This window comes from Periplaneta americana, chromosome 4 (assembly GCF_040183065.1).
Source record: "Periplaneta americana isolate PAMFEO1 chromosome 4, P.americana_PAMFEO1_priV1, whole genome shotgun sequence".
Classification (NCBI taxonomy): domain Eukaryota; kingdom Metazoa; phylum Arthropoda; class Insecta; order Blattodea; family Blattidae; genus Periplaneta; species Periplaneta americana.
In genome coordinates, this window is record NC_091120.1 from 43,056,339 (window position 1) to 43,071,766 (window position 15,428).

The following is a 15,428-nucleotide window of genomic DNA, read 5'->3' on the forward strand; positions in this document are numbered from 1 at the left end:
CCCTTTGCTAGATAGTCAATCATGATTATCCCCTTAGAATCCCAGAACACGGACGCCATGTCATAACTTCCCCAGTCAATTGAACAACTTTTGCTTTCTTTGGAAGCAGAGAATCATGTGCTTCCATTGTTTTGACTGCTGTTTTGTCTAGGGTATGTAGCAGTGGACCCAGGTTTCATCAGTGGTCACAAATCGCCTAAAAATTGCACGTATTTTTCTCGAATCGAGCCAGATAATCCCTCGAAATTTGACATCGAACATGCTTCTGTTCCGGTTTCACAAATGCGGAACCTACCTTGCGGAGGCCTTGGCCATGCCCAAGACATTGACTAAGATGTGGTGTACCCATTCAGTTGGGATACGCATAACCTCGCTAATTTCCCGCACTTTCAGTCGACGATCATTCAACGCCATATCGTGGATTTTTTATACGATTTCTTCACCTGTTGCTGTTACTGGGTCTTCAACATTCTCTCGAACATGTTTAAATAGTGCTGCCCATTTTTGCACAGTGAAAACGGCGGAGCGTATCCCCCCCCCCCGTATAGCATCCATGTCTGCTTTAATTTCTGTTATATCCATTCTCCCCCCCCTTTTTTTTTTAAGAAATATTTGATGAGAGCACAAAACTCGGTATTTTCCATTTTTGCCAATCTGTTCGGCGTACTAACTTCAAAATTAAACTACACAAAATGTATTCAACAGAAAATTATGAGTTTTCGTGCTTGAACTAATTTAAAATGGTCGCTAACAATGACGGCATTGTTACTAGAGGAGAAAAATTCGCTCTGGCACTGGGGATGAACCCGGGTCCTTGGTTCTACGTACCAAGTGCTCTGACCACTGAGCTATGCCGAAGTTCAATCCACGGCACCGGATCGAATCCTATACTAAGTCAACTGCCATTATACAAGGAGCGCACTCAAATGAGTGACTTGGTGGCCGGGATTCCACAGTATATTCATTGTTGGGCGAAGAATCTACTGAAGATTAATTTTTTATCCTACAGAATTTATCTGTTATGGTAACAGTCGATTTCTCGTTAGTCACGAATGGCATACATATGAAGTATAAACAGGTCTCCATATACATTGCTATTAAAAACAAAATATTTATACTCATCGTTATGTAATGTAGGTCTACTCTTCAATGTGCGGTTCCCTTTTAAATTAAACCCACTGTATATACTTTGCATCGATGATGATGGCGGCGGCGATGATGGTTGTGGTACTGATGATGAATTGAGAAACTGCGAAACGATGTTAAGGAAAAATGGAGTATTCAATGAAAACCTACCGTAACACCGTTTTTGTTCAAGATAAATTCCATTTGGGATCTCTCGGATTTGAACCCGGACATCTGGTATCGAAAATCAATGCTCCAGTCTTTTCTTTTTTTTCCTGACTGTACACCAGTCTTCGTAAAACGTTCTCCTGCTCATATTTCCTGTCACTGTGCTAACACCTACATTAATGAAATAATGACACATGTACTGTACTGTATGTAGGTCATGCCTGCTACAGAAGGCCGCATGTCTGGCGCTGAATTATCACTAACGACATTGAGGAAAATATCGCCTGGAATGACCTCAACGCAATATATATTATTACGTTTACGTAATTACACAACGTTATCACCCAAAAGAGTATTTCTTTTCAGAAGGAAAGCGACGTTAATTTACTGATTATAATTGGATGCTTTACAGTAGAAAAGTGCTAAGTGCCAAAATTAAAAAAAAAAGTGATATTTTACTAGAATGGTGCAATTTGCCAAGGGGCATTACATATCAAAAGGGTTAGGTCCACAGAAGATTGTAGAGTGTTATTAAGACCACCAAAGGATGGCAGTGGTGTAAACTTAGCAGGGCTCTCTCATAAGAAAGGTGCCAACTGCGAGATTCATGCAGTTATCCGATTTCTGCACGCTCGGAACCAATCTCCAGCAGCTGACAGATGAACACAAAACGAAACGTCTGGCCGCAGCAATGAGATTCCTTCAGCTGTACGCAGAGAAAGGTGACGAGTTTCTCGACAATGTTGTCACTGGGGGTGAAATATGGGTGTCGCATGCCACACCAGAAACAGAACAATCCATGCATTGACGGCATAGTGGCACCAAATTCAAGCAGACAATCTCTGTCAAAAAACCATGTGCACTGTCTTCTGGGATCGACGTGGTGTCCTCATGTGCGAGTTTTTACCGCGAGGGGAGAGCAGTATTGTCAAACATTGCGAAATCTGAGGAGGACGATCCAGAACAAGAGACGTGGAATGCTAACAAGAGGTATTATGCTTTTGCACGACCCCATACAGTCAATGTCACATGGAATCTGTTGCTTCAGTTTGGATGGGAAATCTTCGACCATCCACCCTACAGCTCCGACCTCGCACCAAGTGACTCATTTTTTCCGTCTCATGAAGCGCTTTCTGGCAGGAAAACGTTTCCACAACGACGCTGAGGTACAGACGGCTCCAGACGTTGGCGGCCGTCTTCTATGACGGGGACAAGCAAACGTTGGTTCACTGGTACGATAAATGCCTCAATAACGGTGGTGACTATGTTGAGAAGTAGCCAGTGAATCTCTGTAAGTAGTGCAATAAATATTTCTTTCTTACTGATGTTTTTTGTTTTCTTTATCGGCTATTGGAACTTACTTCCTGGATGAACCTCGTATTACATTAACTGAGCAATAATGATTAAACTAGTAGTAGTAAAATATTGCGCAGAGTTTATGGCCCAGTGTGTGACAGGGGTGCATGGAGGAAAAGGTATAACCAAGAATTGTATTCTCTTTATGAAGATGTGGAAGTCTCTAAATACATAATATTAACCAGGCTAAGATGTGCAGGACACCTGATAAGGAAGGAAGAGGCAGAGATCCCAAAGAGAGTAATGCTTACACAGCCGGATGGGGCAAGAAGGAAAGGAAGGCCGAGATCGAGATGGATTGATGGAGTGGATGGTGATGCGAGAGCTCTTGGGGTGAGGAATTGGAGGATGGTAGCTTTGGATCGCGATGGCTGGAGACGAGTCCTTGAGGAAGCCAAGACTCAGCAATGAGTTGTAGAGCTACTGATGATGATGATGATGATGATGAGTAGTAGTAGTAGTAGCAGTAGTAGTAGCAGTAGTAGTAGTAGCAGTAGCAGTAGTAGTAGCAGTAGCAGTAGTAGTGTAGTAGTAGTAGTAGCAGTAGTAGTAGTAGCAGTAGTAGTAGTAGCAGTAGTAGTAGTAGTAGCAGTAGTAGTAGTAGCAGTAGTAATAGCAGTAGTAGTAGTAGCAGTAGTAGTAGTAGCAGCAGCAGTAGTAGTAGTAGTAGTAGTAGTAGTAGTAATAGCAGTAGTAGTAGTGGTAGTAGTAGTAGCAGAGTAGCAGCAGCAGCAGTAGTAGTAGTAGTAGTAGTAGTAGTAATAGCAGTAGTAGTAGTAGTAGCAGTAGTAGTAGTAGCAGTAGTAGTAGTTGTAGTAGTAGTAGCAGTAGTAGTAGTAGCAGTAGTAGTAGCAGTAGTAGTAGTAGCAGTAGTAGTAGTAGCAGTAGTAGCAGTAGCAGTAGTAGTAGTAGCAGTAGTAGTAGTAGCAGCAGTAGTAGTAGTAGTAGTAGTAGTAGCAGCAGCAGTAGTAGCAGCAGCAGCAGTAGTAGTAGTAGTAGTAGTAGTAGTAGTAGTAGCAGTAGTAGTAGTAGCAGTAGTAGTAGTAGTAGTAGCAGTAGTAGTAGTAGTAGCAGTAGTAGTAGTAGCAGTAGTAGTAGTAGCAGTAGTAGTAGTAGTATCATTATTATTTTACAAGACATTGACTCTTATTCAAATGATTTTCCTCACGGCTGTTGCTAAACAAATGAAGTCCATTTCCGTTCTAGTTCAAGTTCAAGTCATGATTTTCGTATGTAGTTAAAGTTATTTGAAAGAAAAAAACCCCTCAACTGAAAACAAAACAAAAAAATATCACGAAAATTAAAATACTATAACGTACTTAATAGTCCGAGCTATTTCCACTGCCCAATTAGCGCGCTTTTCCTTTTTAGAAGTTACAGAAATCAAAATGGGTTGGGTTGGATAATAATTGAGCTTTACTCATATTAAATAATATTTAATAATACACTGTGTTAAGATACGTGTAATATTTTATAACTGACCTCTGATAATAGACCTCCAAGGCAAACAAGACTGAGCATGCTGATTAAATTACGTCTACGAGATCAAAGTCAAAACCTAATATCGTCGTTTCAATGACCCGCTAGGAACTTTGCATGCATAATGGTAGGGAAATTCTCTTGCTTTCACAAACATAATGTAACAGCTTGTGATGACAGCTAAAACGGATCTATTGTATTCATATTTAATATAGCCTAGCCTACTTTCTATGTTTTCATGGAGTATTCAAATCGAATTGAATACGTTTACGTACTGAATAAGATTCCCCGACCCCTGTTTTTATGCAATTTTCGATACATATTGAAAACTATCTGAATAAAAAAAGTTGAAAACTTATAATCGAATTGAACGGATTACATCAGCTGGTTGTTTATGCCAGTGTTCCGCAACCTTTTTCTACTCACGGCACACCCTAGACGGGGCTAGACTCTGCAAGGCACACCAAAATGTTAATTCCCTCAAAACATAATAACCCGACTCTCTTAATATAATTACGTAATGTAATCAAATCATTATTATTATTATTATTATTATTATTATTATTAATTTATTACAATAATAGGGAAAAGTTCACGTCACACCTTTCCCCTTGTGGAGGCACACCGTTTGCGGAGCACTGGACTTATCGAATGGCGTGAATATGTTAAGAGAAAACACGGCAATTTTACTTGAAGCAAGCAATGAGATAGATTCAGAAGTAAATCCCGAAAAAAAAAAAAAACAAAGTATATGATTATGTTTCGTGACCAGAACATAGTACGAAATGGAAATATAAAAATTGGAAAGTTATCCTTTGAAAATGTGGAAAAATTCAAACAGCTTGGAGCAACAATAACAAATATAGGCTAAAAAATGACATACCGGTACGAGAGGAAATTTAACACAAAATAAATATGGGAAATTCCTGCTATTATTCGGTTGAGAAGCTTTTGTTATCCAGTCTGCTTTTAAAACTGAAAGTTAGTATTTATAAAACTATTATATTACCGGTTGTTCTGTATGGTTGTGAAACTTGGACTCTCACTTTGAGAGAGGAACAGAGCTTAAGGTTGTTCGAGAATAATGTGCTTAGGAAAATATTTAGGGCTAAGAGATATGAAGTTACAGAAGAATGGAGAAAGTTACACAATGCAGAACTGCACGCATTATATTCTTCACCTAACATAATTGGGAATATTAAAATCAGACGTTTGAGATGGGCGGGACATGTAGAACGTATGGGTGAATCCAGAAATGCATATAGTGTTAGTTGGGAGGCCGGAGGGAAAAACAACTTTGGGGAGACCGAGGCGTAGATGGGAGGATAATATTAAAATGGATTTGAGGGAGGTGGGATGTGATGATAGAGACTGGATTAATCTTGCTCAGGATAGGGACCGATGGCGAGCTTATGTAAGGGCGGCAATGAACCTCCGGGTTCTTTAAAAGCCATTTGTAAGTAAGTAAGTATAAGGAACCTATTCTGATCTCATTTCTTCCTCTGATGTCCACAATAGCGCCTCATACTGATATATTAATAATAACACTTTCCACAACATTAAGTCGAAACCCTCTGCAGGAGAATTAATATGGATAAGTACTTAAAGAGAAAAGTGATTTACAGAAGAGAAACTGCCAATAAAAATTGAAGAAATCAGAACCACCATTTCCAATTTCCATTAACAAATAAAATCCGTTATTGCAAAACAATAAAAATAAATAAATCACAAAGAAAACTAACCAAAATCACACAAATATATATATATATATATATATATATATGCCTAATTATAACATTTCACGTTATTTTTCAAACCTTTTTTGTATCTGCTTACTTGCTTTTAAGTAACCTTATACACACACACACACACACATATATATATATATATATATATATATATATATATATATATATATATATATATATATATAAGGTTACTTAAAAGCAAGTAAGCAGATACAAAAAAGGTTTGAAAAATAACGTGAAATGTTATAATTAGGCAACATTATCCTGTGAACATTGATTGATAGAAGGCGCTTTTAATATGGTATCTTCAATAGCATCAACATTGCCTTACAAAAACATGGGATCGAAACCACTTTGATAAAGCGGATAAAACATAAGCTCAATATAAGAGCAGTGCAAATAACAGTGGGAGATGCCTCTGTAAGAGGAATTGTAACAGAGCTGCCCTCAAGGCGGCGTTTTGTCTAGCCTTCTTCACAATGAAAAAGGCTTTTACATTATTTGTTACACGGATGACATTACAGCCCTCGTTACTGGAAATCTGCGAGTACACTATGCTTCATGATGCAGTCAGCTCTCAAATTAGTAAGGTGGTGTCGTGAAAAGTCTTTTTTGTTAATCCGTTAAAACAGTATGACATCACAGTCTACTATACAGGGTGTTTCAAAAATACGGGGTATAATTTCAGGTATGTATTTCCCACATGTAGACAATCAAAATAGTTCATTACAACATGTGTCCGGAAATGCTTCATTTCCGAGTTATGGCCTTCACAACATTGAAATTCACCGGAACGTTTTTCTTTCCGCAGGTCGTTGTCATTACAGAATATGTTCAAAATGTCCACCTCCTGCTTGAATACAGATCTCACATCGATGTCTCATTGACCTGCGAACACGGTCCCAAACTCCAGGAGTATTGCGTATGTCCTCAGAACATGCCACAATTCGATTCCGAAGGGATTCCAAATCAGGCACCGGAGACGAATAAACCAATGATTTTAAATGGCCCCACAAGTAGAAATCGAGAGGGTTCAGATCAGGTGAGCGTGGAGGCCAAGCAATTGGGCCACCTCTACCTATCCATCGATCAGGAAACCTTCGATCCAAGTACCGGCGAGCCGTACGACTGAAGTGTGCAGGAGCGCCATCATGCAAGAAGTGAATGTGTAGACGATTGATCAGTGGAGTGTCTTCTAAAACATGAGGTATGGTGTTTTCCAGGAAGTTTGTGTACGCCTGCCCCGTAAGTCTGTTTACAAGTACATGGGGTCCAACTAATCGATCACCAATGATACCGGCCCACATGTTGAGGGAGAACCGCACCTGGTGATGAGGTGGAACAGTTGCACGTGGGTTTTCATACGCCCATACATGCTGATTGTGGAAATTTGTTATGCCATCTCGTGTGAACTGTGCTTCATCTGTAAATAATACTAAGGCAGGAAAGTTCGGATTTACACTACACTGCTGCAAGAACCACTGACAGAACCTAACTCGTGCAGGGTAATCTGCTGGTGACAGGGCCTGTACACGTTGCAAATGATAAGGATACAATTGATACTCTTTCAACAGTCTCCAGACAGTCGTATGAGGAACATTGACTTGCAACGCTACCCTTCGTGTGCTGATAGGAGGAGTCATGTTCACAGCCTCCAGAATCTCCTCCTGTACTTCTGGAGTTGTAGATCTTGGTCGTCCCCTTCCCAAACCAGGAGAGTTAAATTTTCCATACTCGCACAGACGGTAATGGAGACGTACAAATGTCTTCCGATCTGGACATTGTCGCTGTGGGTACCTCTCCTGGTACAAACGACGAGCCAACGCAGCATTGCCGTCCGCCTTACCGTACATGAAGTGTATCTCTGCCAGCTCTTGATTTGAATACATGTCGCACAGTCTAACGCCTACACAACACTGAATGTAACCTTCGCCTCGGAATGAACTGTCAGAGTGCCCTCTAAATGTCTCCTTTGACGGCAACGAAAAACGTTCCGGTGAATTTCAATGTTGTGAAGGCCATAACTCGGAAATAAAGCATTTCCGGACACATGTTGTAATGAACTATTTTGATTGTCTACATGTGGGAAATACCTGAAATTATGCCCCGTATTTTTAAACACCCTGTATATAGTCACGAAGCTTGAGTTTTGAGGGTGCTAGAAACAATAGACTGTGACGGTACTATTTTGCATTGCCTGTAATGAGGCGATATTAGCGATCCTAGTGGTGAGCAACTATCTAATGTTTGCATATTTACTACGTATTGAGCTTCGCGACTGTATATACTAGACTGTGATGATATCTTTCACGAGAAAGGGGAAGGTTGAACATTTAAGTTCACCTATTTCATTCAGCGTTTCTCTTCCCTTTTCAATAGGAATCTAAAATATTCGGGAGTTAGGTTTGAAAAAGAAAATGGGGTAGGTATTTTAAAACAGAACAGGTATATGGGACCTTCCAGCAGTATCGTCAGACACTGGGTAATCTTGGAGTTTCTCCAAAGGCAACACTATGGCTGTACAACATGCTATATTAAACGTATGCTGTTACTGCACACATGTCTGGTGACCCAGAACGCACAGCAAACAGACACGCTTAGCTTCTTGCCTGTCTATTACCAGCACCGTGCGCTCAACCCTGACAACACACAGTGCGTCAAAACGCAAATCTAGCTGGAAAAAATCAATAACTTATATTCTATCTAACACGTGTTCATGAAATTTTACACAAGAGTTACAGGTAACATATATTTTTTTTTCTTTTTGTGTACGAAATCTCATTACGTTTGTGTAAGAGGAACTATCCTTTTATAGGGGTGGTTTTAGACAAAATTAATAACTTTTCTACTATTAAACAGATTTTCATGAAACTTTGTACAGGACTTACAGGTAGCATATAATTTTATGTAAAAACTCTCATTATGTTTGTATAAGAGGAACTACCACTTTAGAGGGGTGGTTTTAGATAAAATTAATTACTCTTCTTTTATCTATCAGACTTTCATGAAAATTTATACAGAAGTTATATGGAGCATAATTTATTGTTTGTGTAATGTGTACAAACTCTCATTATGTTTGTGTTAAAGGAATTAACCTTTAGAGGGGGTGGTTTTTAGAGAAAATTAATAACTTTTCTCCTACGTAACAGATTTCCATGAACATTTGTATAGAAGTTACAAGTATGATAATTTTTTGTGTACAAAGTCTCATTACGTTTGTGAAAGGAATTAACCTTCAGAGGGGGTGGTTCTTAGAGAAAATTAATAACTTTTCTCCTACGTAACAGATTTTCATGAACATTTGTACAGAAGTTACAAGTATGATAATTTTTTGTGTACAAAGTCTCATTACGTTTGTGTGGAAGGAACTACCCCTGCATTTTGAATTTAAAGTATGAACGTTACAATAGTCAGTTTCTATTTATTTACTCTTCTATTCTGTAAGTGATTGTAATTTATTTTATTCTTGCATTTGTTTCCATGTCAGATTAAAACTATGCATTACGCTTATTTTCTTTCTTGTTACCGATGTATATTAGTTGATTTATACTGTATATTAGTTATGAAGATAAATGTGCCAAAGTGTCCAATCAATTATAGGCATATTTCAAGCTAACACTTTTTTTTTATTCAGGAAATGTAAATTTCCTTCAATTGTTACTCTATTTGTGTAGTTTGAAAATATCATCAGAGTTCTTGTATGGTGAAGTGCTCCTGGTGTTCTGTCTACCCTCAAAAACAAGAGCAACCGCTTCAAAGTCGGATATTCGGTCGTATGTTCAACATCGTCGGTTGTTCTCCGACCAATCGAATATAAACCGGTTCCAAGCGCTGTTCTGCAGCGCCCTAGTGTAAACAATGCGTGCGGAGATACCTCAGATTGGGGACTGTGCTGTGTTGCCAATATTGCACTGAGATGCGTTCCCAGTGCAGCGAATTTAGGGACAGTTACTTGTGAATGATATACACGGAATAAATAATGAAGTTTTGATGACGAAGAAAAATACTTTTATCCAGCCATATTCGTAATTTGACCCACTATATAGTGGTAACGTAAGCACTTCTGAATATTCCTCCACTTCATCTCTTTGTGCAGAATGTGTCCGGAAGATTGCGCTACGATTGCGAACTCTGTGGTTTAAGCACAAAAAGGCCAAATTACTAGACACACTCGTTTTTAGGTAAGATTGTCTTCTAGATACAGTGGTTGACTGCATTACCTCCTACATAGCCTATATCTTAATGCACACTTTCATGTGTATGCAAATGATAAAATCTTTCAGATAATGAAACAACCGCTTACATCATCAGTCATATTTACAATACTTGCTACTACTTCCAATGAAGGTGTTATCTCAATGAATTATGAGCCAACGAATGCATGCACTAAGTGTCACTGACAGATAATATTCTCTATTTTATTGAGGTTTTAACTGAAACGTCTTGAAATTTATTTACATGCGACAAATTACAACACACGTGACCTTAATATTTAAACAATTGTTTTCCTTCCTATAGTGCTTTATCACTGGGAATAGATATGACGTGAGGAGTTTCATGGAATCGTTTGCTTTTTCCGTTCTTACGTTCTTATAAAATAATAAGTAGCTAATATGAATAGTTTCTATACATCCCAAAAACAATGTCTTAAAACTACCCGCTTTTTGAGTAAATATAGGCCTACTCGGAAAGAATGCATACGAACAAATTGTGTGCTTTACAAACTGTATAGCTAAATTAGAAGATGTCTATGTACACAGGAAATGTTGCAACAACCTCTTTCATTCTACCTGAATACTGATTTGAAAATAGGCCTAATTAAAAAAAATAGCTACCTCACAATTAAAGTGACGTTCTATTCTCGAATTTACTGTCATCTTGGAAGAAACCGTTGAGTTGTGTAAGACATCGTATTATCAATCAAACAGCTTCCTTCGTAAGAAAAATACAGATATTATCCCATATATAATGCCGTTTTGGAGCAAAATTTCGGTTGGAGTGTGTTCTGACAAAAATTTAATCTAATATTCAAACTAAAAACCATTAGATTCTATGATTTTGAGCTATATCTTTCAGCGAGGTTTGTTATCCTGCGTTGATACCACTTTCTGGTTTATAATACGAAGAATTCGGTGATATCCATTTCAAGGGCTCCCAACTTTAGGAATTTCTTCTACGCAGAAGAGGGCCATGGGGCGAAACAGATGGTAATTTGAAGGCGCAAGATCAGCTACCATACCAGTTAGGTTTCGCCTAGGGCATTAAACTCTCCACTCACGGATAAAATGTAATTTTACTCTCTTGTACTATAAATTACTATTTTAGCCAGAAAAAAATAAACAGAATTTATGCACACACGAGCATTATCTGTGAAGTACAGACAGAAATATATCTTAGTGATTAATATTTCACAATTCTGGCACATATATCAATCGTTGGCTTTATAAATGAATCCTCTAGATTCAAAACCCCCTAAAGACCATTTTGTTCATAATTGAGTTATGCCCACATATTGCTTGCAGAGAATGAATTATAATGATTTATACAGTTTGAATTAAAAAAGCCACTAAATTTAAAGCAAAAGGTTTGTTAAAAATCACTGTCAGGTTGAAAATTCCCTCAATTTTTCACTAGTTACTGTCAAAATCCTTCAGTTTGTGATAGTGGATATAGGGGATTTTGAATCTATAGGATTCAAATGACCGAAGTTCTTGTGCTGCGATGTATAAAGAGGTGCAGTACTAAAATAATCTTACGTAATTGTACAATGTAGAAAACGCAAAAGTTAATCATTTCTGGTTTAAGTACAGTTCATATCTAAATCAGTAATCAATTATATGACAATTACGAAAAAACATTGCAAACGCGATCAAAAACTAAAAAAATAAAACTGGATTAAAATTATCTACATCGGCTGTTTGTCCTAGAGAAGGGCTTAATTTTTTTTTATATAAATTAGGGACTTGTTTAAGGTTTGATTCTGCCAGTCACGTCTAACATATAAACTCGGATATTCCACTTTACAGGTTTGATTAGTTTAATCGATTACAAACAATATCTCTGTGAATAGTGAATTCTTTTTACGTTATCTATGGGTGTTAACGGATTAAGATTGGCATAATACCGCGTGTGAACGGTACGCAAAAAGAGCTTAGTGATGTATGTAACTAGCGATAAAGGTGAGCGAGGAATAATTACCGATATCAGACTTCGCAGAAAAACTGATAAATATTTGACAACATCTCATTAAAACGTCATGAGCCACGAAGTATAATTAAACTTTACGTTACTCACGGCGATATAGTAGCAGGATGTTTATAGCGAAAATTGTAACTTTATTGAAGTAGCTCACGCAAACATTCAATCACAAAATTGTTATCATGCTATCTTCTCGTTATTCGTAAGAGTCCATTTCCGATACGATTTTTGATGAGATTAACAGAACGGTTAATGTATTATTTCACTGAAATCCGCAACGAAGGTGAATAAACAAAATAACATACTAAAAACTGTTAATAGAAAAAACGAAATTAAAGATAACACAGGCATGCAAATTTAAGGATCATAAAACTTTTCTAAAAATATATGCTACATTTATGGTTTCTTGGGGTGTTGAATCCAAAAATGAAAGATTTTCTCTATCACGTACATTTTTCAGCAACATGCACTGGTATACGAGTACTTTTAGCAATGTGAATGTAGCGTTATTGAGTTTAATATGGGAAAGTGATGAAGTGAAACAAGTCCTGTGGGAAATATTAAAAGTATATGTTACAAAAATTATTAGATTGTCATAATTAACAACTCACATTGAGTCAAATGTTTTATACCGCCTTTTTTCTTCATGGTGAAGTTGCATTTGTTGCTGTGTGAGGTTCAAGAGACATTCTTTGTGGCCAATATTTTTGTTCCCAATGACTGCTTCTTGCTCTGTTGTCCCATTCACAGAGTAAATATGGAAACTTAGTATACCCAGCCTGCTGCCCAAGAAGGATGCACACCTCTTTCAGATCTCCACAGATCATCCAGTTATGATCTTCATATTTTATCTTCGTAAGAACCAGTTCAAGTTCGCACTCAACTATTGAACTTTTGCATGGGTCGTCCGAAATTGCAATTCACTTTTGTTCGAAACAAATTTTCTTATTTATCATTCAATACACGACGGAGTTCTATGCAAAACCCTGCGGCTCAAATCAAACTTGAGCCTTTTTTTTTTCGAACTCTGTTTAAATTTGAATTTCTTAAATATCGCAATACAAATTATCATACTTTATTATATTCCAAATCCAAACCCATGGCGCTACAGCCCTTTGAAGGGCCAAGACCGACCAGCCGGCTGCTGGCCTCACGTCCACATGCCAAAGCAAAGATGGACGATCATCCAACCAGAATGGTGGTATCGTGTGATTAGCACGATGATCCCCCCCGCCGTTATAGCTAGTTTGCGAAACCGGATTTTCGCTACCTATCGTAGCTCCCCAAGTGCATCACGATGCTGAGTGGGCACCAGTCCCATACACTGGCCGAAATTTCATGAGAAAATTTCTTCCCCTATGAGAACTCGAACCAGCGCGCATTCCGTAACGCGAGTCCTAGGCGGGATGCCTTAGACCGCGACGCCACGGCGCGGGACTCATATTATATTATATTACATTTTTCACTAGAATAACTTTTTGGATATAAAATACATGGATGTTTTACATTTGAAGAGATAAAAAGCCGAAAGAAGAAAATTAGGCAGACCAAAGAGGAGATGGTTTTATTTTAGTAGTTATTTTACGACGCTTTATCAACATCTTAGGTTATTTAGCGTCTGAATGAGATGAAGGTGATAATGCCGGTGAAATGAGTCCGGGGTCCAACACCGAAAGTTACCTAGCATTTGCTCATATTGGGTTGAGGAAAAAACCCCGGAAAAAACCTCAACCAGGTAACTTGCCCCGACCGGGAATCGAACCCGGGCCACCTGGTTTCGCGGCTAGACGTGCTAACCGTTACTCCACAGGTGTGGACAGGAGATGGTAGATGGTAGAAAAAATATGGACCGTCATCAACGGATACATTATACAAGTTGGATACATAAATGAATTTAAGAACACAAAGGCAAATCTAGTTCTTAGAATAGAAAGCATGATGGAATATTCAGATTGTCAATTTCTATAAATGAATACAATATAATATTTTATTACTCAGTCAATGACAAATCAATGTAAAATAATGACTTATTTTATAGTCATTAAGTTTTTATACATGAATTACAAAATTGCGAACGTTTTTGCCTGTTCAGGCATCCTCAGGCAGAGTTATAGAATATCTCAATGTCACATACGTAGCTATTGGTGGTGAGTACTATTTAAAATTATGTACAGGACATTTCCATTATTAAAATGTAATTACAGGTAGTAAATTAATAATGTTAAAATATTAAAATGTTAAAAACCATGTAGTAATTAAACTTCATAATGTATGGAACTCTTGTTCAGTCCAGTGAGTGGTGAATATATCTGGAATATATAAAAAATACGAATAGAATGGGAATTATCAAATGTGAAATGTAATCGAATAGGTATTTTATTATCCTACCTAACGAAACTTTTAAATATATTAACCAAAATCCAAAAATTCCATCTATGAAAACCTTACCCAAAACACATAAAAACCCCATAACAATGAAACCAGTAGTTAATTGTATAAATTCTCCAAATTATAAAATATGCAAATTTCTCCAACGTTTTCTAAAATCTGCCTTGAAATTACAACATTTATATACAACAAAAAATTCCAATCAATTGATTAACAAACTTCAAAATTTTAAAATTACAAAAAATACTAAGATGTTATCATTAGATATCGAAAATTTATATACTAATATTCCCATAAAAGAAACTCTTGACATAATTGAGAAAAAACTACTTGATAACAATATACAAAAATCTACAATAGAGAAAATAATTAAACTACTACATATTGTAACCAAACAGAATTATTTTCAGTTTAATAATAAAATATATACACAACAAAAAGGATTAGCTATGGGCAACCCATTATCCGGTTTACTTGCCGAAATATTTATTCATGATATTGAAGATAAAGAAGTCAATAATATTCTAAAAACACACAATATTAAATTTTACAATAGATACGTAGATGATACTTTAATAATTTATGAAAGCCAACAAGTCAATAAACAAATATTAGAATCTTTCAATAATTTACATAATAACTTAAAATTCACACAAGAAATTGAAGTTAATAATATGATTCATTTTTTAGACATTATGATAAAAAAAATAAAAATAAATTAGAATTTAATATTTACAGAAAACCTGGCATTACATCCCCATAAATTCAGAACATCCTACTGCACATAAATTAAGTAACTTCAATTACATGATTAATAGACTAATACAATTTCCATTAAGTAAAAACAATTACAAGAACGAATACAACAAAATAATACAGATAGCCAACGAAAATGGCTATAGTACTAATTTGATTAAAAAAATAATAAACAAGAATAAAAGGAAAAAAGAACTAAGTAATATATCT

General features: G+C 36.9%; 1 protein-coding gene across 1 annotated transcript in view; it reads right to left on the reverse strand.

Moving 5' to 3' along the window:
• The window catches only part of Nagk (N-acetylglucosamine kinase), a 48,799-nt gene that overhangs the window by 13,937 nt on the left and 19,434 nt on the right, over window positions 1–15,428 (reverse strand). The gene's annotated exons all lie outside the window — the stretch shown is intronic.